The sequence below is a fragment of the Oryctolagus cuniculus genome, chromosome 3, assembly GCF_051225735.1.
Source record: "Oryctolagus cuniculus isolate XC-2025 breed Fujian yellow rabbit chromosome 3, ASM5122573v1, whole genome shotgun sequence".
NCBI classification, from domain to species: domain Eukaryota; kingdom Metazoa; phylum Chordata; class Mammalia; order Lagomorpha; family Leporidae; genus Oryctolagus; species Oryctolagus cuniculus.
The window spans coordinates 120,986,680-121,013,054 of NC_142869.1; the positions used below are offsets into that span (position 1 = coordinate 120,986,680).

At 54.5% G+C, this 26,375-nt stretch overlaps 1 long non-coding RNA gene and 1 pseudogene across 1 annotated transcript; both read left to right on the top strand.

The window, feature by feature from the left end:
- Nucleotides 1-18,672: 18,672 nt before the first annotated feature.
- Nucleotides 18,673-20,589, top strand: LOC100358520 (tudor and KH domain-containing protein pseudogene; annotated as a pseudogene).
- Nucleotides 20,590-21,971: 1,382 nt separating this feature from the next.
- On the top strand, nt 21,972-23,864 carry LOC149127483 (uncharacterized). The gene is made up of 3 exons (XR_016231236.1): nt 21,972-22,190; nt 22,575-22,604; nt 23,510-23,864. It is a non-coding gene; the product is annotated as an uncharacterized LOC149127483 (long non-coding RNA).
- Nucleotides 23,865-26,375: the final 2,511 nt, after the last annotated feature.

Sequence of the window (26,375 nt, forward strand, 5' to 3'; positions counted from 1 at the left end):
AGGAGCCTGAAACTCCATCTGGGTCTCCCACATGGGTGACAGAGTTCCAAGCATGTGGGCCATCTTCCTCTGTGCTCCCAAGTGCACTAGCAGGGAGCTGGATGGGAAAAGGAGCAGCTGGGACCTGAACGACTGGTCATATGGGGTGCAGGTGTCCCAGGCAGTGGCTTAACCAGCTGTGTCACAACATGGGTCCCGAAATAATCTTTTTTAAAAAGTGAAGCCAAAAAAGTGAGCCTCCATCCAATATGCCCGATGTCCTTATAATGTGGGGACATGTGGATGCAGAGATGCACACACCGGGAGAAGAACAGGTGAGGGGCGAGGCTTCCACAGCTGAGCCCACCCCATCAGGGGCCCAGGGAGAGCCCTAAAGCACCCTGTCCCCCACAGCCCTCGGAAGAACCCAACCCTGCCAACTCATGCATCTTGAACCTGTGGCTTCCAGAGCCATGAGACAGTACATCTCTGTAGCTCAAGCTGTTCAGCTTGTGGTAGGTATTTGTTATGGCAGCCCAAGCAAAAGAATGCAAGCTCCATCCTGGTGTTTTCCAGACTTGCCAAAGGATTCGCACTTAATCTTTGTGTTAGCGTCAGAAACCCAGACTACAGGGCTGGGGGAGGAGTGGAGGCTTGTCCGGCAGAGCACGCAGATGCCAAGATTTAAGGATGCCTTAAAAGGACCAGGGGAGAGGGTGGGAGGCTAGCTAGCCGAGTTAACATGCTGGGTAGGGGCCAGGCACTGGGGCGTGAGCAACCACATCCCTCATCTGAGTGCCGGGGTTCAGTGCCACTCCCACTTCCAATGCAGCTTCCTGCTAATGTGCATCTTGGGGGACAGCAGGTGATGGCTCAAGTTCTTGAGTGCCTGCCACCCATGGGAGAGACCTGGATGGAGTTCCTGGCTATTGGGGGAATTTGGGGGATGAAAGATCTCTCTCTCTCTCTCTCTCTCTCTCTCTCTCTCTGCTTTTCAAATAAATAAAAAGTAATAAATAAGCTTCTAAAAAGAATTAAGCTACCATAACAACCACAAAAATAATACCAGTTAGCACACCTTCATCCCATTTCCGGGTACCTGGGTCAGTTCCAGGCTGGAAGTCCTGACTCCAGCCTCCTTACTGGGTAGACCCTGGGAGGCAGCAGGTGATGGCTCAAGCATTTGGGTTCCTGTCTCCCTCGTAGGAGACCTGAGTTCCTGGCTCCTGACTTTGGTCTCCGTCCAGCTCTGGCCATTTCAGGTATTTAGAGAGTGAACCAGTGAGCAGCAACTCTCTCTCTCTCTCTCTCTCTCTCTCTCTCTCTCTCCCTCCTACCTTCTCTCTGCCTCCCAAATTAAAAAAAAAAAATCATGCATTTAAAAGAATTTCACAAAGCATCCAGGACACTTGGGGAGGGAGGGCAGCTGGGAGCCCCCCACCCTCTGAGTCAGGGGGTGCTCAGGGCAGTCTGCAGGTTCAGGGAGACACCACCAGGCAGGTGTCTGTTCTGATCCTCCCTCTGCCACCCCCCCACACCAACCCAGCCTCTGCTCCCAGCTGGCAGAGAGAGTGAGCCCTGGGCAGCCCTGTGCTCAGGGAGGGAGGATGCGGGTGTGGTGGTTCACAGGTTTCCCGAAGCGAAGCCAGCTTCCTGCTCCCAGAGAAGGCTCTGCCTCTAGCCCAGGACTCCCACCGAGGATTCCTGGCGGGTAGACAGAGACCACCGGCGAAACAGGGGAGACAGTACAAACATTCATGCAAAAAAATGAAAAATCCAGATTCTTGTTAGAAATTTTCAGGTGACAGTTCAGGAACCGAATGAACTTTGAGGAGCACCAGGAAGCACACAGAACCCCTCTGCCTACCCTGGCTGAGTTCCTGGCTCATCCTGCTTCCTTCCGGGGACACCCAGACCCATCCCTGTGTTACCACGTGCATGGTTTCCAAGGATCAAGGACCTGGGAAAGAGTCGCGCAGAAGAGCTTGGCTGTGCCAAACCCAAGTCCTTGTAACCTGGGCCTCAGTTTCCCGCTCCTATGGGCATTCACTGAAGAACCCAGGACACTGGAAAGTTGCTCTCCAGCTCTGGGTGGGGCTTGCTCTGAGCTCCTGCTGGCTCCAGTCAGGAGGAGCCAGGCTGGGGGAAGCTCTGGGCTAGGGGTGGAGCTGGGGGTGATGTTGGGGGGGAGGGCAGGGGGAGGGAGGGGCGATGTGGGGGGTGAAGGCAGGCATGGGGCTAAAACAGCCCTTGGGTGCTGGAGACCAGAAGGATTCTTGGTGGTTTGGGTGTAACTTGAAATTCTGCCATTTTTCCTTCTTATCTCATCATCACAGGGAAATCAGACAAGAGAGCATGAGCTCACTGTGGGAGAAGCCACTTTTTTCTTCCTTTCTGGTTCCTCCTCTGTGGATCGTCAGCAGAGAGGACTTCCTGCAGCAGATGGCGGGGAGCTGGTCCTGCCAGCAGCGCGTGTCCAGAGCTGCCTCCCCAGCGGCCTCGGGAAGCCCCCCCGCACCCCACTTCAGCACCACCCACTGGGAACTGGAGCTCCCATCTGCTGGCCCCTTAACCGATCTGAGCTTTAACTGCCCCCTCTATGCAGTGGGAATCTAGCCTGATGGTAATGTCCCACATCAAAGCTCACTGGTGAGGGCTCAAGTTCCTGCCACCCATGGGCAAGACCTGGATTGAGCTCCCAGCTCCCACTTGACAGTTTTAAAGATTTGTTTTATAGCATTTGATTTTATTGGTAAAGATTAATTTTATTTGAAAGACTGAGTTACAGAGAGAGGTAGAGACAAAGAGAGAGGTCTTCCATCTGCTGGTTCACTCCCCAGATGGCCACAACGGCAGGAGCTGTGCCGATCCGAAGGCAGGAGCCAGGAACCAGGAGCTTCTTCCGGGTCTCCCATGTGGGTACAGGGGCCCAAAGACTTGGGCCATCTTCTACTGCTTTCCCAGGCCATAGCAGAGAGCTGGATCAGAAGAGGAGCAGCTGGGACTAGAACCGGCACCCATGTGGGATGCCAGCTCTTCAGGCCAGGGCTTTTACCCACTGCGCCACAGCACTGGCCTGGATTTGTTTTATGCATTTGAAAGGCAGAGTAAGGGTGGGGAGAGAGAGAGAGGGAGATCTTCCATCAGTTGGTTCATTCGCTCCCCACCGAAGGTGTAGCATGCTATAGAAGCTCAGGAAGGAGACAAGGTGTGCTGAGCCGAGTCCAGTTCTCCCAGCATCCTTCTGTCTTCTCACACATCCCATCTGACCAGCCACGGAGCCTCGGCTGTGCCAACCCTGTAACGGCTCCTCCAGCCTCCCCGCTCACTCTCCTCCTGCTCTGCCCTTTCCCTGTGCTGGCCCAGAGCCTGCCACTGGGGCTGCAGCCAGTGCCTCCACAGTCTCCCTCTCCTGCAACCTAACAGGAGCTCAGCACCTTCTCAGAGCACCGGGGCCGTGGTTTGCCTGTGTCCCCACTAGTGGTGGGGTCATGCAGAGGTGAGGCTCCATGCAGGGTATGGAGGTCTAGGGGTGCTGCTCGCCACCCCCAGGAAGGGATTAACGTAGCTCTCCAGGGACTCTAGTTAGCTCCCTGGAGAGGGTTCTTGGGAAAGAGGAAGACTGGCCCCCTCTCTGCTCTCACTTCCTGTCCTATCTTGCCATGTGACTGCTCCCTCTCGCACACGCTCCTGCCCCGTGCTGCCCGCCACGTGGCACAGAGCAGGAAGCATGTGGGTGCCATGCTGTTGAATCTCTAAAGCTGTGAGCGAAGCGAGTCCCCTTTTCTTCACCAATGGCCCCACCTCGGGTGTTTGGCCACAGCAATGGTAAGTGGACCGATCAGCTCCCATCAGGGAAGCCCATCCTGCCTGTTCCCCCCTTGCCGACTTTTCCTTCCCACCAAGCTCAGCTCCAGAATGGAGGGTCCCCACGCACCCTGCCCACCCCACCCCTGTGCGTGCAGCGCCCTCTTCCATGGTTGCCTCTGCTCTATCTGCTGCTACCCATGGCCATTGCTATGGCCGGTATACAGTTTGGCCCCTATACTCATACAGGAGTTCAAATCCCAAAGTCATAGGTTAATGGTGCCAACAGTAGAGAATTTGAGGCTGCTTCTGTGGTGCAATGGGTAAAGCTACTGCCTGCAATGTCAGCAACCCATATGGGCACTGGTTCAAGTCTCGGCTACACTACTTCCAATCCAGTTTCCTACCAGTGTGCCTGGGAGGGCAGTGGAGGATGGCCCAAGTCCTTGGGCCCCTGCACCCACGTGGGAGACCTGGATGGAGTTCCTGGCTCCCAGCTTCAGCCTGGCTTTGCCCCAGGGCTTGTGGCCATTTGGGGAAAAAACCAGCAAATGAAAGATCTCCTTTTCCTTCTGTCTCTCCCCCAATCTCATCACTCTGCCTTCCATATAAATAAAATAAATATTTTTTCAAGATTTATTTTATTTATTTGGAAGGCAGTGTGACAGAGAGAGATTTTTCATCTGCTGTTTCCCTTCCCAAATGGCCTCAATGGCCAGGGCTGGGCCAGGCTGAAGCCAGAAGCTAGCATCTTCATCCAGGTCTCCCACGAGTGTGCAGGGGCCCAAACACTTAGACCATCTTCTACTGCTTTCCCGGGTGCATTAGCAGGGAGGTAGATCAGAAGTAGAACAGCTGGGATGTGAACCAGCACCCATAGGGGATGCTGGTATTACAGGTGGTGGCTTTACCTGCTAAACCACAGAACCAGCCCCAAACAAATCCTTTTTTTTTAAAAAAAGGTAGAATTTAATCTAATCATGGTGGTGGGGGATACTTAGGAAAAGTGATTACGATTAAATTAGGCCAATAAGACAGAACCCCATGACTGAATTCTGGTTGCTTTATTTATTTATTTTTTAAAAGATTTATTTATGGGGCAGGCACTGTGGCATAGTAGGCTGTCTCCACCTGTGGTGCCGGCATCCCATATGGGTGCCAATTTCTGTCCTGACTGCTCCACTTCTGATCCAGCTCCCTGCTAATGGCCTGGAAAAGCAGTAGAAAATGGCTCCATTCCTTGGGCCCCTGTACCCATGTGGGAGACCCGGAAGAAGCTCCTGGCTCCTGGCTTCAGATCGGCGCAGCTCCGGCCATTGTGGCCAGTTGGGGAGTGAACTAGCAGATGGAAGAGCTCTCTCTCTGTCTCTAACTCTCTCTGTAACTGTCTTTCAAATAGATAAAAAAATAAATCTTTAAAAAAAAAAATGAGGGGCCTGCGCTGTGGTGCAGCATGTTAAAGCCCAGTCCTGAAGTGTCGGCATCCCATACGGCACCGGTTCTAGTCCTGGCTGCTCCTCTTCTGATCTAGCTCTCTGCTATGGCCTGGGAAAGCAGTAGAAGATGGCCCAAAGACTTGGGCCCCTGCACCCACATGGGAGGCCTGGAGGAAGCTCCTGGCTCCTTGGTTTCAGATCACCTCAGTTCTGACCATTGCGGCCAATTGGGGAGTGAATCAGGGGATGAAGACCTCTCTCTCTCTCTCTGTCTCCCTTCTCCCTCTGTGTAACTCTTTCAAACAAATAAATAAATCTTTTTTAAAAATGAAAAACATTTTTTACTTTAATGGAAAGAAATTTTAAATGTGTGCACAGTGTTTTCAGAATACACATTTTCCATGAACCTTTTAGAGGTGTGACAGGTACACAAATTGTTCTGAAGCTTGATTTCACTTTTATGTTATTCTTATTTTAATTCATTTTATTTGAAAGGGAAAAAGAGAGATCTTCAATCCTTTGGTTCATTCCCCAGATGTCTACAAAGGCCAGGACTGGGTCAGGCTGAAGCCATGGGCCCCAGAACCCCTTGAGTCTCCCATGTGGGTGGCAGGGATCCAAATACTCCAACTGTTACCTGCTGCCTCCAGGGATGCACATTAGCAGGAAGCTGGGTTAAACTAGCTGAGGCAGGGACCAATCCCAGGTAATTCCTTAGGGAATGCTGGTGCACCACAGAGACAGAGAGAGAGAGATAGAGATAGAGAGAGAGAGGTCTTCCATCACCTGGTTCACTCCTCAAATGATTGCAATGGCCAGGGCTGCACCAATCTGAAGCCAGGAGCCAGGAGCTTCTTCTGGGTCTCCCACAGGGGTGCAGGGGCCCAAGGACTTGGGCCATCTTCTACTGCTTTCCCAGGCCATAGCAGAGAGCTGGATCAGAAGTGGAGCAGCCAGAACTCGAACCGGCACCTATATGGAATGCCAGCACTGGAGGTGGCAGTTTTATCTGTTATGCCACAGCGCTGCCCCCTGTTCCACTTCTGATCTGGCTCTCTGCTATCTCTGCCCAAGCCCTTGAGGCCCTGCACCCACATGGGAGACCCGGAGGAAGCTCCTGGCTCCTGGCTTCGGATCAGCACTGCTCCGGCCATTGCCGCCAACTGGGGAGTGAACCAGCAGATGGAAGACGTCTCTCTCTCTGTCTCTGCCTCTCCTTCTCTTTCAGTGTAACTCTGACTTTCAAGTAAATAAATAAATTAAAAAAAAAAAAGTGGCACAGCTGGGACTTGAACCCTCACCCCATGCAGAGCCATTCCCTGCTGCCTCCTGGGGTGCATGTAAATAGGAAACTGGAGTCTGAAGTAGAGCTGGGGCTGGCACCCAGGTGCTCTGATGCTGACGTCACAGGCCACAGGCAGCAGTTTAGGCCACCAGGCCCAAAACCAGCTTGCCAGGCTCCTTTCTGGAAGGCAGTCAAAGCACTTGCCCCTCTTTCCTTCCCCCTCCCACCCAGAGGAAGGCCCTACCAGCACCCTGGGAATGCCTTTGATGGGCGGGAGACATCTGAGATAGGGATTAGAAGAGAAGCCCAAGACCTTTCATACTTAATGAAAAAAACTTTTGTTTTGTTGATCTTCCCGCTGGGGTTTTGACATGCTTTTTGGTTTGGTTTTGTCATTTCTGTGGCTTTGGAAGTGGCAGGTGCCCAGAGAATGAATCTGCTGGTGGCTTAAAGGATGTGGCCCTGGGAGAAACCCGTTGGTGGCAGTCACAAAGGCCTTAGCCTGGAGTAGCTGCTTCCCTATGTTCACCTATTCAAGGGGCAATCAACCCACTCATTCATAAAATAATTACGGGGCTCTGTCCATGTGCCAAGGATCCTGCTCAGCTTTGGGGGACAGAAGGGTATGAAGTTTAGGTTCGGTGGGGGATATTCCTAGCTAATTGGCCCTAAGTAGGAATCAGCAGAGGGTAGGGCTGGAGGGCAGGCAGGGGCTGCATTGTGCAGGCGTGGAAGTGTGCTCCCAGAGCAGTGGGGGCGTTTACAGCCAGGGCAGAGGCAGAGGGCTGCCTGGGTGGAGATTGGAGGTCCCTGCATCAGCTCTGGGACCTGAGCACCCAGCAGGTTGGAGGACAGAGCCCTAGTGGCAGCCCTGGCTCAGGCCAGGAAACCTTGGACAGTAGATTGCTGGGTTTCCACTCTCCCACGGTCCAGCTGTGGGATCAGGAGGAAATGACAGTGGCCCCTTGAAAATGGCCTGGGGAAGGGTGGACCCAACACCAGTGAGAAGGAAGGGAAGGAAGGATGGCAGGGCTTCCGGCCTCAGCGCCACCCCCTGAACACACCCCCTATCCACACTGCCCACTCAAAGCCTGCAAAAGAGAGCTGAGATTTTCCCACTGCACGAGGCTCAAGGCTTCTCAGAATCCACCAGACACCAGGCACTCAGCTCCTCCTCTATGCCAGAGGGTGACACAGCCCCCAGGGCATGGAGGAGGGAGTCTCCAGGATGAGATACCCAGGGCGGCACACCGGTGAGGCAGGGCCAGGCTCTGACGCCAGGCGCCCTAACCTCTCCGCAGCCTCTCGCAAACTTGGCCTTTTATAAAAGGGTCTTACCAGGGGTCTTGGCCCCAGTGGCGGCCAGCTTGCCTGGGCTCCTTCTCGCCGATGGGGAAATGAATTACAGTTCAGAGAGACGAAAGCAGGGATAGTGAAAGCAAAGTGCGATGGAGTCCATCCAAAAGGAGGAAGGGGCCAGTGGCACCTTTTCTTCCTGGTATGGGACTTTTATCCTGAAGCATGAGGGGCGTTGACTGGCAGGGGTGGTCCTGATGCTCATGATTGGCATTTGTGATTGACAGCTGGGAGCAATAGATAACCTTTGGGCTCTCTGAGCCCGTGGCTACAAACTAGACCTTTCTGGCTTGCGAAGCTGCCGGTTTAAGGGGATACTTTAACCACCAGTTAAACCACAAAGTGGGCGGTCTTGGGCGGGTCCCCGCACACAGCAGGGTCCCTGGTCTCTCCCCTGGAGGAGGGTTTTGAAGCCTCTCCCCAGTCACTCAAGCCTAATTAGCTACTGACAGAACACCTGTGGCTCCTTCAGGATTGTACATTCCAGCCCCCACCGCATCCTGGCTGTTGTTAGACTCCACCCCTTCAGCACCTGGGGACCTTGTCACTGGGTCCCTGGAGCAGGTGTTGCTGGAGAACCAGCCTACACACCAACTGACCTATCCCCACCTCTGCCACCTTGAAGCCTGCCCTGGCACAGAAGGGGACACAGAAGGTCCTGTGGGATCACTGAGAGAGACCCTGGGCAGAGACTCTGCTGACCTGGCATATTGTTTTGTTAACATTTATTTATTTATTTTGAAAGAGTTACAAAGAGAGAGGGAAAGACAGAGAGATCTTTCATCTGCTGCAGGTGGCCACAAAAGCCAGCCCTGGGCCAGGCCAAAGCCAGGAGCCAGGAGCTTCATCCGGGTCTCCCATGTGGGTGGCAGAAGCCCGGCTTCTGCTACTTTTCCTAAGCAATTAGCAGGGAGCTGGGTCCGAAGTGGAGCAGCCAGGACTCGAACCGGTGCCCACAGGGGATGCAGGCAGCCCAGGCAGTGGCTTTACCCACTGCACTGCAACACTAGCCCCAACCTGGTGCTTCTGCAGAGCGCCCAATAAAAAATGATCCTCCAGTTTCCAAGCTGGAGTCAGGACAAAGAGATACAGGCCTCAGTGTGGGCAGGGGAGGCAGTGGGTCAATGCATGGCCTCTGGGGCCACCCATAACCCCGTGACCCGCACTTGGCACCCAGTTTCCCATTGCCTTGGTTTCCTCCTCTGTATGCGGGGAAATGTTTGAGCCCCACCTCCTAAGGCTGATGTGAATCCACAGGATAGCATGCTTACACCAGAGGCTGCAAATCCATGGGTGTTTGTTCTTGTCCCAGCCCAAGGGACCTAGAGTTTAGCAGGAAGACTGACAGACACCTGCAGTGGCACAGGAACCCTCCCTAAAGGCGACCAGGGACAAAGTCTCTGCAGGCCCACATGTGAGGGAGGCTGCTGACCCTGTTCCTAGGCCTAGCTGTCCACTTCCTTGCAAAATCCATTTTTAGGGGCCAGTGTGTGATGAAGCGGCTCTGACGCCAGCATTCCATATGAGGGTACCAGTTCGAGTCACAGCTGCTCTGCTTCCAATCCAGCTTCCTGCTAAGGCACCTGGCAAAGCAGCAGAAGATGGTCCAAAGCACTTGGGTCCCTGCACCCACGTGAGAGACCTGGATGGAGTTCCAGGCTTTTGGCCTTGGCCTGGTCCAGCCCAGCTTCAGCCATTTCAGCCATCTGGGGAGTGAACCAGCAGATGGAAGATCTCTCTGTCTCTCTGTGTCTCTCCCTGACCCTCATCACTCTGTCTTTCAAATAAAGAACTAAAGCTACTAATAATGAAACAAAACAGTTTAAGGAAGAACACTGCTAAGTCAGTGACCAGGTTCCCCAGTGGTATGTGGGGGCCCCACTGTGTGTCAGCAAGAATCCTGTTGCCTTTGGTTTAGCCAGGTTGCCCTTGACCTCTGTGGTCTGTTCCTGGTCCCTTCCCTCCCCATTGGCCCCTCTGCCGGGAGTCCCACTCGCTGCTGTCTCTGGGTCCCAGGCAGGACCCCATCTCCCGATGGCCCTGGGGAGCACCTGGCCCAAGGGGCTCTCCCCCAAGGCCCTCCACGCAGATTTCCTTTCACACTAGGTACCTGGCAGGAGCCCAGACCCCACACTTTCAGCCTCTGATTCATCGTTGGGCAACGACTGCTCTTTGTTTTGAAAAAAAAAAAAAAAAATACTGAAAAGCTCAAGCCAGAAATCCTCCTACACCGGAGGCCTGGCGCTGAGCTTGCCGGGGCCGCGGCGGCTGAGAAGTGTTGTCCACCCTGCAGCCCTGCAGCTGCGGCTGACACAGGATCTGAGGCCGCGGGCGCAGGCGGAGGAGGAGACCTAGAGGCGGAAATGGTGGGGCAATTGGGGGGTGGCGCTCCCTGGCCCCAGAGGGGGGATCATGGCGGGATCCTCACCGGGGGTCTGTGCACGTCATGTGGAGGTGGGGTGCACCCCAGAAAGCCCCTTGAGGGCCTGCTAGGTGGAGTCCAGTGGGCAGCCTGCAGGTCTGGAGCGCCCTCTGTCGGGCGCTGCGGTGTCATTCCCTCCTGCGGTTCCCAAGTCTTCTGGAAAAACCTGTGTTTCTGCTCCCAGCCCTGACTGGGGAATCCCAGAGGATGCTCGGGGCAGTGGAACAGGAGAGAGGGAGAAGGGACCAAGACGGCGGGACAGAGTGACTCCAGAAACCTGTGTAGGACTGGAAGCCAGCACAGACTGGCCTTCCTGGGGACCCCGCCCAGTGCTCCCAAGTGTTTCAGGGAAAGGTGACCTGTAGGCTACAGAAGCCAAGAGGCAGGCAAAAGGTGTAATGGAGACTGAGTCAGTTGCAGAGCTGCAGAGCGAGGAAGGCCAGGGCTCAGGGAGGGCTTCCTGGGGGAGGTGACTGGAGAGCTAAGTGTTCAAGGATGAATAGGAGTTTGCTGGTGATCCAATGAGGACGAAGATTATCCCAACTGCTCCCCTGAGTGTCCCTCCCCCCACCACATATCCACTGGGAAATTCACCAGGTCTTTAGGAGAGACCTTCAAATCCCAGACAAGGGCCCCACCCACTTGGAGCTGAAGCATGGGGCAGTCTTTGCCTTTTGGGCCACTGCGGGGAGGGCCAGGTCTCTGGCTCCCCGTGCAGCCCAGCATCTGGGCTGTTGCGGGTTCAGCAGTGCTTGTGGATGGCTTTGTCAGAACGCGTGCACTCCCTGGAGGCAGCGGGAGATTTATTCCTCCACCCTCTTTGCCGACTCGGCTCTTACTCGCGGTTACCTGCAACAGTATATTCCCTGGGCACCGTTCCCAGGGGAGTGAGGTTCGGTCATTACCCATGAGTCCTTGGGCTGTGAGGGGGCCGCCCCTGTCGGGATGGGCTGTGGGGATGCCAGCCGCCGATGTCTCTGCACACACAGAAAGTGGGTGCTTGGAATATTTGTGGGTGCACAGGAACCACTTCACCTCGGCCTCTGCCTTAAAGTCCAAGGTGACAGGGGCAGCCACGGCGAGGAAAAGAACTCAGCGGGCTTGGGATTCAGAGTCCATCAGACGCCAGGAACATCAGTGCCAGTCTGCGTTCTTCCTTTTTTATTATTAGTTTTTTAAAAAAGGTTTATTTATTGGAGCCAGCGCTGTGGTGCAGTGAGTAAAGCTGCTGCCTGCAGTGCTGGCAGCCCACATGGGCGTTGGCTCACTTCCAGTCCAGCTCTCTGCTGTGGCCTGGGAAAGCAATGGAGGACGGCCCAAGTTCGTGGGCCCCTGCAGCCATGTGGGAGACCTAGAAGAAGATCCTGGCTTCATATCAGCCCAGCTCCGGCTGTTGCAGCCATTTGGGGAGTAAACCAGTAGATAGAAGGCCTTTTTCTCTGTATCTCCCTCTGTGTCTGTTAACTATAACTCTCAAATTAAAAAAAGGTTAATTTATTTTTAAAAAGTTACAGTGAGAGAGAGACAGAGACAGAGATCCTCCATCCACTGGTTTACTCCGTAGATGGCCGTAATGGCCAGTGTTGGGCCAGGCTGAAGCCAGGAGCCAGGAGCTTCTTCTGGGTCTCCCACATGGGTGCAGGGACCCAAGCACTTGGACCATCTTCCATGCTTTCCCAGGCCATAGCAGAGAGCTGGATCGGAAGTGGAGCAGCTGGGACTCGAACCAGCAACCATATGGGATGCCGGTGTCACAGGCAGTGGTTCTACCTGCTATGCCACAGTGCCGGCCCCAATCTGCATTCCTGCTTCTCCCAAAGCCTGCGCCAAGATATGAAGGCCACCAGGCCCCAGCGCTGCCACTCACATCCCTGCCAACATGGCCTCTCACTGAGGGTCAAGAATGAGCTGTCCACAGGGCCAGGGCCAGGGCCCCAAAGCAGGTCATTTCCAAGGTCCTCCTCCCCTCCCACTTTGCAGGCAGGCCCTGTCTGAGGGGTGACCCTTTGCACCCTTCTCTCCACCACAGCTTCCCTAAACAAGGTCCCTTGCCTCGAGGCTGGAGCAGAGTCAGGAGAGGAGACCCACAAAACAGTAAGTGCACGGAGATACCAAAGGCTCAAACAGCCTGATCTGCAGGGTTTTGTCCTGCAACCAAGGGTTTGGATTGGAGATAGGTTGCTCCCCCCACCTCTGAGCAATTGAGAACAGCTGGAAACACTTTCGGTTGTCCCAGCATGGAAAAGAGAGGTTGGTGGCACCCAGGAGATAGAGGACAGAGATGCTAGAAAAACTTCTACCAGGGCCAGCACTGCGGCACAGTGGGTAGCGGCACAACCTGCCCCACAGGCATCCCATGTGGGCGCTGGTTCAAGTCCCAGCTGCTCCACTTCCAATCCGACTCTCTGTTGACAGTCTGGGAAAGCAGTGGAAGATGGCCCAAGTGCTTGGGCCCTGCACCCATGTGGGAGACCCAGAAGCTCCTGACCCCTGACTGGGCTGGCTTGGATCTGGCTGTTGGGGCCATTTGGGGAGTGAACTAGCAGATGGAAAACCTCTCTCTCTCTCTTTCTTTCCACTTCTCTTGGCAACTCTGCCTTTAAAATAAATAAATAAATCTTTAAAAATAAAATGAATTAAAAAAAAAAGTCCTACAAAGTACCAGGTGGTCCTTACCACTAAGACTTTTCAGGGCCAAGGCACACCAGGGAGGGGTGAGCCTGGGAGGGGGAGGGGATGCAGGGCAGGGTGCCGGAGGGGCACCTTTGCTGTCCTGGGGAGTTTGCCATGATGGCACTCTTCCTTTCCTGGGCTGTCTCGCTGGATAGCAGAGCCATCTGTGGCCATTAGGTAGGACTGAGCAATGAATTTTACACTTGAATGGAGGTTAATTTACAAGTCCACCTCAATAAGCTACAGGAGCCTGGTGGCTGCCTTTTGGGGAAGTGAGGCTGGTGGCATTGCTCGTGGGGTGGGAATGTGTCACACCTGCTGGGGCTGCGCATTCACGTGGAAGTGCTAATGACTGGGGTCCTACCCTGCCCAGCAAGATTTCCATGTGAATTGGGGCCTCCAGGTGAAAGTCAGAGGTCAAGGGCAGCCCTAGGGGGACAGTAGGCCTGTGTGGTGGTCCACGCATTGTGAAGGCTGCAGCTCGGAGCACAGAGCCTGGGCCCGCCTCCTTGGATACGCCTCCTTAGGCCCGCCTCCCTGGGCGGGGCACAGAAGAAGGCTCCCCGGAGCGGAAGGACAGCCCTTGGCCAGATGCACAACCCAAGAGCTGAGGGTCAGAGGTCCTCAATGCTGCAGGCATGCACTGAGGCAGGCTCAGGTTCCAATACTCCCGTTACCCCAGCGTGGGGACCAAGGACTCCCTTAGCAGTGCAGGAGGCCAGGCAGACTGATGGTCACAGTTAGGCCAAGCCAAGAAACTCTTGTCCCTTTTAAAATATTGTGAAAGCGAGAGACGAGAGAGAGACAGGCCTGGGGCCTAAGCTGGGAGCTGGAACTCAACCCTGGTCTCCCACATGGGCAACTGGAACCCCATTACTTGAGCCATCACCTGCTGCCTCCCAGGGCCCGCATTAGCAGGGAGCTGGTCTGGGGAGCTGGGATGGAACCCAGGCACTCCGATATGGAATGCGGGCATCCACATGGCGTCTTCTCTTCTCCGCCGGGTGCCCACCCCGCTGGGCCTGCTTTAACCACTTCTGTGTGAACGCAGCTCGAGCGTGTTGGGTCTACTCACGGGGCTGTGTAATTCCAGAGCCTCCTCTATGTGTGCAATAGAAGCTCCAGACCACTGATCTGTTGACAAGTCCCCTCCCCCACCCAGCACGCCCACGCCCAGACACTGGCAAGTGCCCTTTCATTTTCTGTTTCTGCATAGCTTCTAGGACCCCAGACCCTCCTGTGCATAGAATCCTACCATTTGGGTGCTTTCCCATCTCTTGTTTCATTCAGCTTCATGTCCATAAGGTTCACCACGCTGCAGCACATGTCAGAATGTCCTTCTGGGTAAAGCCGCTGCCTGCAGTGCCAGCATCCATATGGGCGCTGGTTCAACACTTGGCTGCTCTACTTCCAATCCAGCTCTCTGCTATGGCCCGGGAAAGCAGTGGAGGATGGCCCAGGTCCTTGGACCCCTGCAGCTGTATGGGAGACCTGGAGGAGGCTCCTGGCTCCTGGCTTCAGGTCGGCACAGCTCCAGCCATTGTGGTCAGTTGGGGAGTGAACCAGCAGATGGAAGATCTCTCTTTCACTCTGGCTCTCCTTCTCTCTGTGTAACTGTAACTTTCAAATAAATAAATAGATCTTAAAAAAAGGAGGAGGAGTAAGAGGGGGAGGAGAAGAAGGAGAAGAAGAAGAAGGTGGTCCTTCCTCCTTAGGGTCTTACCATGATTTCAAATAAAAAATATAAAAAAGGATGGGGGGGGGGTGCTGCCGGCAGGTGGTGCAGTAGGCTAAGCCTCCACCTATGGCACCAGCATCCCATATGGGTGCCGGCTCTTGTTCCAGCTGTTCCACTTCAGATCCAGCTCTCTGCTATGGCCTGGGAAAGCAGTAGAAGATGGCCCAAGTCCTTGGGCCCCTGTACCCGCATGGGAGACCCGGAAGAAGCTCCTGGCTCCTGGCTTTGGATTGGCCCAGCTCTGGCTCTTGTGACCATTTGGGGAATGAACCAGCTCTATTTTTCCCTCTCTGTAACTCTGCCTCTGAAATAAATAAATCTAATAAAAAAGAAAGAAAGAAAGAAAGAAAGAAAGAAAGAAAGAGAAGAGAAGAGAAGAGAAGAGAAAAGAAAAGAAAAGAAAAGAAAAGAAAAGAAAAGAAAAGAAAAGAAAAGAAAAGAAAAGAAAAGAAAAGGATTCAGTACCAGTGGATCCAGCATTCTGTCTGAGGCTGTCCCATGGAAATGTATGAAGGGATGGCACTTGACACAGCAAAAACAGGGGTGAGGCCGGAAAACATTCCCTTAGGCGAGAAGCTGGACGTGAAAGGCCCATGACTGGAGCAGGAAACTGGGACAAGGACACCCACACCCTGGGTCACAGGGCCTGCCTTCCAGTCCCACTGCAGCTCCTGAGGACCCGGGAGGCCGCAGGTGGTGGTTCAAATACTTGGGTCCCTGCCACTCGCCAGGAAGACCCAGACTGAGTTCCTGGCTCCCGGCTGGTGCAGTCCTGTCTGACGCAGGCATTTAGGAGTAAACCAGCAGATGGGAGAGCTCTGTATGTTTGTCCCTGTCTCTCTGCCCTTCAAATAAATAAAATTCTTCTTCTTTTTTTTTAGGAGACTGGTTACTATAGAGATGACAATGTGAGATCCACTTGGGCTCCATCCAGGACATAAATTTTTTAGGAGATATGGATCATTTGGAAACTACATTATTCTTGCCATAAGCTGTGTAATAAAACATTAGCACTGACAAAGGGGCCAAGGTTAGGTCCCTGGGAAGAGCTTGGGTTCTCTCAGAGGAGGAGCCACTCAGGCTATTTCTTTCTTTGTCTCTTTCCTATTTGTATTTGCATTCTTTTATTTATTGATTGATTTGAAAGACAGAGAGAGATAGAGAGAGAGATTTTACATTTGCTGGCTCACTCCCCAGATGGCTACAAGAGACTCAGGAGCTTCCTCCAGGTCTCCCATATGCAGGTCTCCCATATGGATGCAGGGGCCCAAGTACTTGGAGCCATCTTTGGCTGCTTTCCCAGGCACATTAGCATGGAGCTGGATTGGAAGTGGAGCAGCTGGGACTCAAACCAGTGCCCATATGGGATGGCGGTTCTTCAGGCTGTGGCTTCAACCTGCTATACCACAACATGGGCCCCATGTCACTCAAGCTATTTCTAAGGCATCTTCTGCTATGCCTCATAATGATAATTTTACATGCCAGATAAAACATAGTGGGAACATGCAGGTCGCTGCACAGCGTTCAGTTCAAGCAAACATCACCCAAAGACCTTTGTTAACAGCACAAAAAGGCAGCCTTTATCCAGGAGCACCACCATGGGATTGCAACGAGGAGAGAGATTGGGCTCAACTCTGAATACAGCATGGGCAAGTGGGGATGCCAGCTGAGGAGCAGGGTGGGATCCGAGACTGGACAGTGACGTAGAGGAATCAAGAGGGGTGTAAGGGATGCTGGCTAAGTCAACCCTAGGATGGATGGTGGCTGAGAACAGGTGCCTGGGACAGGTGGGGGATGCTGACTAAGCTAAGCCTACAGGATGGCTGGCTAAGGACAGGTGGGGGATGCTGGCTAAGTCAACCCTAGGGTGGATGGTGACTAAGGGTATGCAGGGATGTTGGCTAAGTCAACCCTAGGATGGATGGTGGCTGGGACAGGTGGGAGGTGCTAAGTTAAGCCTACAGGATGGCTGGCTAAGGACAGGTAGGGGATGCTGGTTAAGCCAACCCTACAGGATGGATGGTGGCTGAGGACAGGCAGGAGTGAGCAGGCATCACCCAGGGGCTGAAGAAGACTGAGGACTCTGTTCAGGTCACCAGGATTAGACATTGGGTTTGCAAATTAGATGTAGCAGGGGTTTTTGCTAAAATTGGATTTTCCAGGGAAGTGCATGGTGGACCCAGGAGAAGAGCCAGGAGCTTGAGCAGCCTTTGGCTAAGCAGAGACTTGCCCCTCAGCCTTGGCCTCTTTGCTCAGAGGCCAGCTCTGACTGTGCCTACCGCACCCGGCTCATCCTAGCCCTAGCTGGCTCTGTGGTACCTCCTACATGTTCAGTCTCTCTGCGAAGTACTTACTCAGCTCATTTCTGTCATCTGCCTTGCCTCAAGCACCCGAGCTTATGGAGGGGGAGAGATTGGCGCCTTTCTTTCTTTCTTTCTTTCTTTCTTAGATTTATCTATTTATTTGAAAGTCAGAGTCACACAGAGAGAGAGGGAGACACACACACACACACACACACAGAATCTTCCATCTGCTGGTTCACTTCCTAAATGACCACAACAGCTGGGGCTAGGCCAGTCAGAAGCCAGGAGCCCCATACCTGTCTCCCTTGTGGGAGGTAGGGGCCCAAGCATTCCTCCACTGCTTTCCCAGGCACACTAGCAGAGAGCTGGATCAGAAGTGGAACAGCTAGGACACAAACTGGTACCCATGTGGGATGTCACCTTAATCAGGCAGGTGCTTAACCCGCTATGCCACAACATGGGCCTGTTTTGTTTTTTTCTTTAACATTTTTATTTATTTATTTGAGCCAGAGAGAGAGAGAGACTGAGACAGAGCTTCCACCTGCTGCCTCATTCCCCGAATGCCCATAATGGTCAGGTCCAGGGGCCAGGAATTCAATCCAGGTCTCCCATGAGAAGGGGGAGAGAGATGGGCGGCAGTGGGGGGTGGAGCTCCATTTGCTGGCTCACTCCCCAGTGTCCACAAGGGTCCCTGCCAGGAGCCAGGTCTCCCATGGAGAGGCAGGAACCCAATAGCTGGAGCCATCACTCTGCCCCCCTCTCCCCCCTCCCCGTGGAGGAAGCAGAGTCTGGAGCCAGAGGTGTGTGTCAAGCCCTGGCCCTCTGATGTGGGACATGACTGTCCTAATTCCTAGGTCACATGCCATCAGCAGCTCAGGTGTTACAGAGCCACGCCCACCAAGTGCGGAACAGGACGAGGTGTGGTGCTGTGGGCGGGCAGAGCTAAGAGTGCTGTCACACCAGAAGGAACCTGGGATGACTTGGACTGGTGTGGAGCAGGGTGGGCAGCGAAACCCCTGTGCTGACTCCGCCCCCCAGTTCTGCAGTCTCCCCACCTCCTCCAGGGACAGCGGGGTCACAAGCGAACACATGTCTGCAAGGAAGAAATCAGGGGGAGGGAGGGATCTTTGAGGCTGCAGCCAGGAGCCAGGAACTCCATCTGAGTTTCCCATGTGGGTGGCCGGGGCCCAGGTACTGGGGCCATCCTCTGCTGCTTTCCCAGGCACCTTAGCAGGGAGCTGGATCAGAAGCGGAGCAGCCAGGGATTCAGAAGAGCACCGCGATTGGGATTCGGGCCTCCCGGGCAGTGGCTTAACTTGCTGCGACACAACGCCCACTGTAAACATCTATGTAGCAAGGGAGGAGGGAGAGACGTGAATGGGAAAAGGTAAAGGTGTGCTACCTGTCCAGGTATTTCAAAGGGATCCCCGTTTCCGTAGCCCCATACCCCGCAACAAATGGCCCCTTAGCTCAGCACCTGGAACAGCAGTCTCATCCGCTCTTGGGTTCGTTGGTGAGGAATTGGGTGGGGCCCAGCAGGAGCGGTGTGTCTTCCGCTCCGCGCTATCTGGACCTCAGCCAGGAAGAACCCCATGGTGGCCAGAACTTGGCTGGAGCTGATGAGCCGAGCTCCTGCCCGCCCATGTCCTGACTCCGGGTGACGCCCGGTGTCTTCCCAGCAGCGCCACCTAGAGGGCGCTCAGAGCTCTTACCCCGCGGTACGGGGACCCAGAGCGAATGACCCAGCCCACAAGTCAGAAGCTGAGCAGGCTTTTCCAGCGCACCTGGCTTTGGCAGTCGCTCTGGGTCGCTTCCCTCACAAGCTGCTCGCAAAACCCATCCAGGGTCAAGTTCTCCAAGGGGTAGACTCCGCCTCTCACAGAACCTGTAGTTATTCAAGAGAACATGGAGAGTGCGAAGAGGCAGACGCGGAGGCGACTGCGCTGAGGTGCGAGGCGGCGTGCTCCAGCTGACTGGAGAAGCGGATATAAATTGGTACAGCAAAAAATGTCGACCGAACGGACTGCCTGGACAAACCTGTCCACAATTCAGAAGGTAGCCCTGGGCCTTGGGATCCCAGCCAGTGCAACAATTGTCTATATTCTATACCGCAGGTATAGAGAAAGCCGAGAGGAGCGGCTCACATTTGTTGGGGAAGATGACACCGAGGTAGAGATGCGGGTTCCCCAAGAGGCTGTGAAGCTGATCACTGGCCGGCAAGGAGCCAATATTAAACAGCTGCGGAAACAGACTGGCGCTCGGATTGACGTGGACACGGAAGATGTGGGTGATGAGCGGGTGCTGCTCATCAGCGGCTTTCCTGTTCAAGTGTGCAAGGCCAAGGCCGCCATCATCCTGACGGAGAATACCCCGGTGTCCGAGCAGCTCTCCGTTCCCCAGAGATCTGTGGGCAGATTCATACGGAGAGGTGGTGAGACAATTCGTTCCATCTGTAAAGCTTCTGGAGCTAAAATTACCTGTGACAAAGAATCTGAGGGGACCTTACTACTAACAAGACTTATAAAAATCTCAGGAACCCAAAAAGAAGTGACAGCAGCCAAGCATTTGATACTAGAGAAAGTGTCAGAAGATGAACTTCAAAAGAGAATTGCCCATTCTGCAGAAACCAGAGTCCCACGGAAGCAGCCGATCAGTGTGAAAAGGGAGGATGTGACAGAGCCAGGAGGACGTGGAGAGTTGGCTGTGAGGAAAAACACCAGTTCCCGCATGGGACAGGCTGCACCCCTGGAGGTTTCTCCCCACAAAGGAGGTGGCAACGTGAGTGTTGAGCCAAAAGAGAGTTCCTGGGAGAAGCCTGTTGATGACCAGGCCCAGGACAGTCCAGAGATGGCCATGTTTCAAATTCCTAGTCCCGACTTCAGCTTCCATGCTGATGAGTATCTGGACGTCTATGCCACAGCTTCTGAACACCCTAACCACTTTTGGATCCAAATCCTTGGCTCCCGAAGCATGCAGTTGGATAAGCTCATCAAAGAGATGACCCAGTATTATGACAAAAGTCCACTTGAGGACTTGAAAGCAAATGTGGGAGACATCGTAGCAGCAACTTTGCCTCAAACCAGTAAGTGGTTTCGAGCCAGAGTCGCTGACATTATGGAGAATGGGAACTTGGACCTCTACTTTGTTGACTATGGAGATAATGGAGAATGTCCGCTGACGGATGTCAGAGCTCTCAGGAGTGACTTCCTGAGCCTGCCATTCCAAGCAATAGAGTGCAGTCTGGCAGGGGTCACCCCCGTAGGTGAACAGTGGGAGGAGGAGGCTATGGATGAGTTTGACAGACTCGCCTACTGCTATGAGTGGAAGCCCCTGGTGGCCAAGATTTCGAGCTATGTCGACTGGGATGTCAACCTGGCCAGAGATTTACCTTTATGACACTAGCAATGGGAAGGATATTGACGTTGGGCTAGAATTGATTCCCAAAGGATATGCAGTTGAGGTTCCTGAATACATGGATGACAACAAGGATGACCCAGACATGTTGAAGGATGGGGTCACGGAGACAGACGCCTCTCTCGGGAGCATGCCCAGAGACCCGGAAGAGCCCTGGAGAGGTGGCGCACTCTCTCTCCTGCCTCAGCTTATCAGCAGCTGCCTCTGTGTCTGGTGAGGATAACCTTGAAGAGGACTACCTGCTCTGGAGTCTGGGCTACAGCTGGCACCGCCGTCTGCTTTGCTTTGATCTGGTTGTCTGCAGAGGAATTTGTAATAAAAGATCCAGCAGTCTTTCCTGCATTGCACAAGTGTTCTGGCTTGCTGTGGACCACAGTCATTTTCTCCTTCTATTGGACTACCAGAAAGAGTGGGGCAGAGGGGAGACACATCCCCTCCACACTCCGTACTCCACTCCCTCAGCGAACACGGATGCGTTGTTTCCGGGCTCTTCCATCCCCCTGCCCGCTGTAATGTGTGTTAGCTGCAAGGCTGTGTCCTCCTCCAAGCTGGGAAGCAGCCAGGGTTTGCTGATTTCAAGTAATGATTCTGCAGCTGTCCGACGCCTCATCAGGTGTCTCTGGTTAGGGGAATGTTTGAGTGGCAGATTCAAAGCTGGAACTCAACTGCAGGAGTCAGGAGGTAAAGGCCACAATCAGCTCGATTCTATAAGAAAGCATCAGGAAGTGGGAAAACTGCCTCCCAGCCCCAGCTGACGTTATTACTGACAGGTTTTTGAAATAGTGCTATTTCTCCGTAAAATTTTAGTTGAGTAGGAGAGAGGAAACTCAGGAAATATTCTAAATTGCTAGTGCAATATCTGTATGTATCCAGAGAGAAAGAACCTATCTACTTCTGTTTAAATCATTTTGGGAACCCTTTGCTAAATAAAGTCCTCAATAAACCTAAAAAAAAGAGAGAGAGAGAGAGAGAGAGAGAGGAGAGAGAACATGGAGTTCTGAATCAAGACACCCAGAGGCCAATTAAACGTGTTGGTACTGAATTGTGTGTGGTCTTTTTCCCCCCAAGATTTATTTATTTATATGAAATGCAGAGCATGAGAGAGAGAGAGAGAGAGAGAGAGAGAGAGAGAGAGAGGAGAGAATCTTCACTCCCCAAATGGCCTCAGCAGCCAGGGCTGGGCCAGGACAAAGCCTGGAACCTAGAATTCCACCCAGTCTCCCTTATGGGTGCAGGGGTCTGGGGACTTGGGCCGACTTCTGCTGATTTCCCAGGTGCATTAGCAGGTAGCTGGATTGGAAGTGGAGCAGCCAGGTCTCCAACATGTGCACTGTGATGATGGTGTCCCAAGCTGCGGGTTAACCCACTACACCACAGCACCGCCCCCCACATCTGTGCTTATCACCCCAACCCTACAACAAAGGAAACTTGGGATGGATAAGCCAGTGAGTGGTGGTGCCAGGGTTCAAGGCCAGGCCTGCCCAGCAGTCTCACAGCGAGGCTGGGCGGAGCTGAGACCCCCTCACAGTTCTCTGGGAAGCCCCGCCCTCCCCTTGTCTCTCGCCCCGCCCCCGGGGCACCCATCCTCCTGCTGAACTCACGGACAGCAGACCTGGGCTTCGCGCACCCCGACGCAGCCGATCCGGGGACGCGATTCGGCGGGCAAGACTGGAGCTCCGAGGCTGTGGCTCAGACGCGGGGGCTGAGGCCTGAGTCGGGGACTTTGGGATTGGCCCAGGGGACTCGGCCACTCTGGATGGACCTCCGTGTGCTCTAGGTGGGCAGACACCCGGGCGCCGCCCGATTCCCGTGCCGCTGCTTTGTGGCTTTCTCTCCCAGGCTGCGCTGCAGCCCTTGCGGCCCGGCCGCTTTCTGTCTCCGGGCCACGGAGGCACCGGGCAGCCCAGCAGTCGGCCATTTGCTTCTCGGAGGAGCAGGTGATGGCTCCAGTCCTTGGGCCCCTGCCACCCACATGGGAGACCTGGATGGAGTTCCTGGCGCTAGGCTTCGGCCTGGCCCAGCCTGGGCTGTTGCAGGCATTTGGGAAATGAACCAGTGGATGGAAGAGTTTTTGCTGTCTTTCTCTGTCTGATTCTCAAATGAATAACAGGTTATTTTGGTTTTTGTTTGTTTGTTTGTTTGTTTGTTTTGGAATCTACAGGCAGTGTGGATGAGAACCCCTGATTGTCAGGTAAAATCATGAAAGCTGCTGCAGGTTGGATAGCTCCAACTTCGTCGGTGTCCGGGCCCCCGGCTGCCCGGCCCACGCCGCACGCGGCTAAGTCCAGGGAACTCCCCCAAGCGCGCAGGGGGCCCTGCCGGGGCCGGCGCGGCGTCTGCGAGCCCGGGCCTGGCGGTTCTCGGCTCTGCGCTGCCCCCTCCTGGCCAGTTGCGGTGATGCACCTGCAGAGCGGGGTTCGGCTTCCAGGTCCTGCTGGGAGCAACCGTCAAGCCGCAGTCGGTGTGTGTGTGTGTGTGTGTGTGTGTGTGTGTGTGTGTGTGTGTGTGTGTGTGACGCAGGTCCTCAGCCACTCTTAGTTATTTCAGCGGCTCCCTCGGGGCCTCCCCTGGAAACTCCAGGCCCCGGAGATTGCCCTGGTGATGTAGACACAGCTGAGGGAAATCAGGAAGACTTAGGGTGTCTTTCCCCCAGGGCCCAGGAGGAAGAGAGAAGGGAGGGGGTGAGGACTGGGATCTCCCCGGCTGGCGTCGCCGAGGGGGTCCCCACGTTCCCTGGGGCAGGAGGACCAGCGCGGAGCCCCCATTTCCGGCCTGCGGGGGCCTGCCTGGGCGCTGAGCTACTGAGTGCCGCGGCCTAGGCCTGGGCCCCGCGTCCCTGCCGTCTGCCCATCTTGGAGGACCCTGTGTTTGAGCCGCGGGTGCTGAGAGCCCTGCGGGCCCTGGGCACCCCAGCCGCGTGGGGACCGCGAGATGGGGCTGCCCGACCCTGGGCCCCTGCGCTGCCGCCGGATCCACCTGCTTCACGCGGGTGCTTGCAGGCTGCAGGAAGCTCCCCAGCCAGGAGCAGGCCGGGTGCGGGTGGCGCCTGGGTCTCCAGACCAGACACTGACACGGCCAGGGCGGCTCTGCCCGCAGGAGCCCTGCCCAGGAGGGCCTGGTAATGAAGTTACCCCTCACCAAGGATACCGTCAGCACCCCTGCGCTGTGCTCAGCAGCTGCTGCTTCGGGGGGGCTCACCCCAAAACTGAATGTGAGGAGGTCCCCGACCTACGGAGAAGCTGACCCTGCGGCTCCAGGAATGACAGGAACGCCCCACCCAGAGTCACTGATTAAAAACAAAGTATTTTAAAGACACACAGAGAGAGGTCTTCCATCCATTTGTTCACTCTCCAAAGGGCCACAACAGGCAGACTTGGGCCGAGCTGAAGCCAGGAGCCAGGAGCCTCTTCCAGGTCTCCCACACGGGTTCAGGGGCCCAAGGACTTGGGCCATATTCTACTGCCTTCTCAGGCCATAATAGAGAGCTGGATGAGAAGTGGTGCAGCTGGGACTTGAACCAGCGCTCCAATACGGGATGCAGGTGTCCAAAGCTGTGCTTAACCTACTATGCCACAAGACCCACCCCTAGTCACCAATTCTTATTTGCCGTATTTGGCTTCTCTCTTTCTCTCTCCATAGCTCTGAGGTAGATATAAGTAGCTCTGTGGATATGCACACACGTGCACACACACATACGTTTGTGTGTGGAACAGTTTGGAAGCTGCAGACTTGGTGACATTTACCCCATAAATCCTTCAGCGAGCATCTACTCAGAATAGGATCACTGTCCCAGATCCCTGGGATGCCGTCTCACACTCGAGAAAAGAAACAGTCATTCAGTAATGTCTAATAATCCGTCTATATTTGGTTTTTCTTTTTTTTTTTTTTTTTAAGATTTTATCTATTTGTTTGAGAGCTAGAGTTACAGACAGAAGGAGAGACAGAGAGAAAGGTCTTTAGTCTGCTGATTCACTCCCCAGATGGCTGCAATGACCAGAGCTTCGCTGATCCAGAACCAGGAGCCAGAAGCCAGGAGCCCAGAGCTTCTTCCAGTTCTCCCATGAAGGTACAGGGGTGTCGCTCCCCCTCTTCGTGGAGGAACGACACTAAACCCTGCCTAGGTTTCCTATCCGAGTCACGGCACCATTATGCCTCCCAGGCTTCATATCCGAGTCACAGCACCATTATGTCGCTCCCCCTCTTCGTGGAGGAACGACACAGGACCCTGCGCTGTTCTTTTGTCTGCTCGGCCCTTCCCGGGTTTGCTGTTGGTTCTTCCCGGGTTGGCTACCGACCCTTCCACCTCCGTGGAAGGGCGGTTCCCTCTGCCACTTTCCCCACTTCCGCAGGGGAGTGGCACACGGCCGGCCGGCTCTCTCGGGGGCTGCTCGGGTGTTCCTTCAGATAGATGTTCCTGGTGCATGTTGTCTCTCTCCTCCTTTATAGTCCTCTTCCACCAATCCCAACTCTGCTACCCACACGCCAAGCATGCTGCTCTCCTCCAATCAGGAGCAGGATCAGCTCCTGCAGGTTACTGGTTGAACTGGAGGCAGCTGTGTAGAAGCTGTTTACTCCTCTCTCAGCGCCATATTGTGGGAGAGCAGATGCATAGAATAAGTCTTAATTCCAGTAACTTAGTCCGAGTTGCTCCCCACACAGGGGCCCAAGTACTTGGGCCGTCTTCTACTGCTTTCCCAGGCCATAGCAGAACACTAGATCAGAACCAGTGCCCATATGGGGTGCCAACACTGCAGGCAGAGGCTTAGCCTATGATGCCACAGCACCACCCATCTTCAATTTTTCATAATCATCTCCCAGACATCTCTGGAAATGGATTTTGGGGGCTCCGGGTCCAATCTAGATCACACATTACACTTACATGTCATGGCTGTTTACTGTAGTGGCTTTTTAAAAAAGATTTTATCTGAGAGGCAGAGTGACAGAGAGGGAGAGAGATCTTCCACATGCTGGTTTACTCCCCAGATGCTTGGGCCTCCATCTGCCGCCTTCCCAGGTGCATTAGCGGGAAGCTGGATTGAAAGTGGAGCGGCTGGGACTCAGACCAGGTCCTCTGATATGGGATGCAGGCGTCGCGAGTGCAGGCTTAACCACCGTGCCCCAACGCCCGTCTCAGTGGTGCCTTTGCATTTAGGAGAATTCTCTTGGCTTCATAGCAGTGATGTGTTGGAAGCCCCAGCCAGCTGTCTTGAAGACCTGCCTCACTTTGGACTTGTCCATCTTTTTTCCCCCTCACTGGAGTCAGTGGCTGCTGCATGGGTCATGTGAGGTCTTTCTCTGTGCATCGCCTCGGCAGGCACAGGTGCCTGGACGCTACCACAGACGGTGACACTGGATGCGGTCACTTGCTGAGGACAAGTACCACTTCCAGATGGATGGAGCATCAGAGAGAAACGGAGACAGAGACAGAGAGAGAGGAAAGGAAGGAGGAAGGGAGGGAGGGAGGCAAGAAGGAAGGAAGGAAGAAGAGAAACAGAGAGGAAGAACTCTCATCTGCTGGTTCACTCCCCAAATGCCTGCAATGGCTGAGACCAGGACAGGCCGAAGCCAGGAGCCCAGAACTCCAGCGAGGTCTCCCATGTGGGTAGCAGGGAGCCAATGCACCTGAGCCATCATGGCTGCTTCCCAGGTGTGCATCGGCAGGATGTCAGGAGCTGGGCGTGGGCACTAACACAGGCGCTGTGGTGTGGGCTGTGGGCGTCTCAACCATGAGGCCAAACCCCCAGCCCCAGTGTGAGTGGTTTTGATGTTCCCAAGGCCTCATCTCCTGATTCACTCCCCAAATGCCTGAAACAGCTGAAGCTCGGTTAAGGTCGGAGTCAGGAGCCAAGAACTCCATCCAGGAGTTCCTCCCACGTGGGTGGCAGGAACCCAGCCACTTGAGCCTTCACGGCTGCCTCCCAACATCTGCATCAGCAGGAAGCTGGTGTCAGGTGCCAGAGCT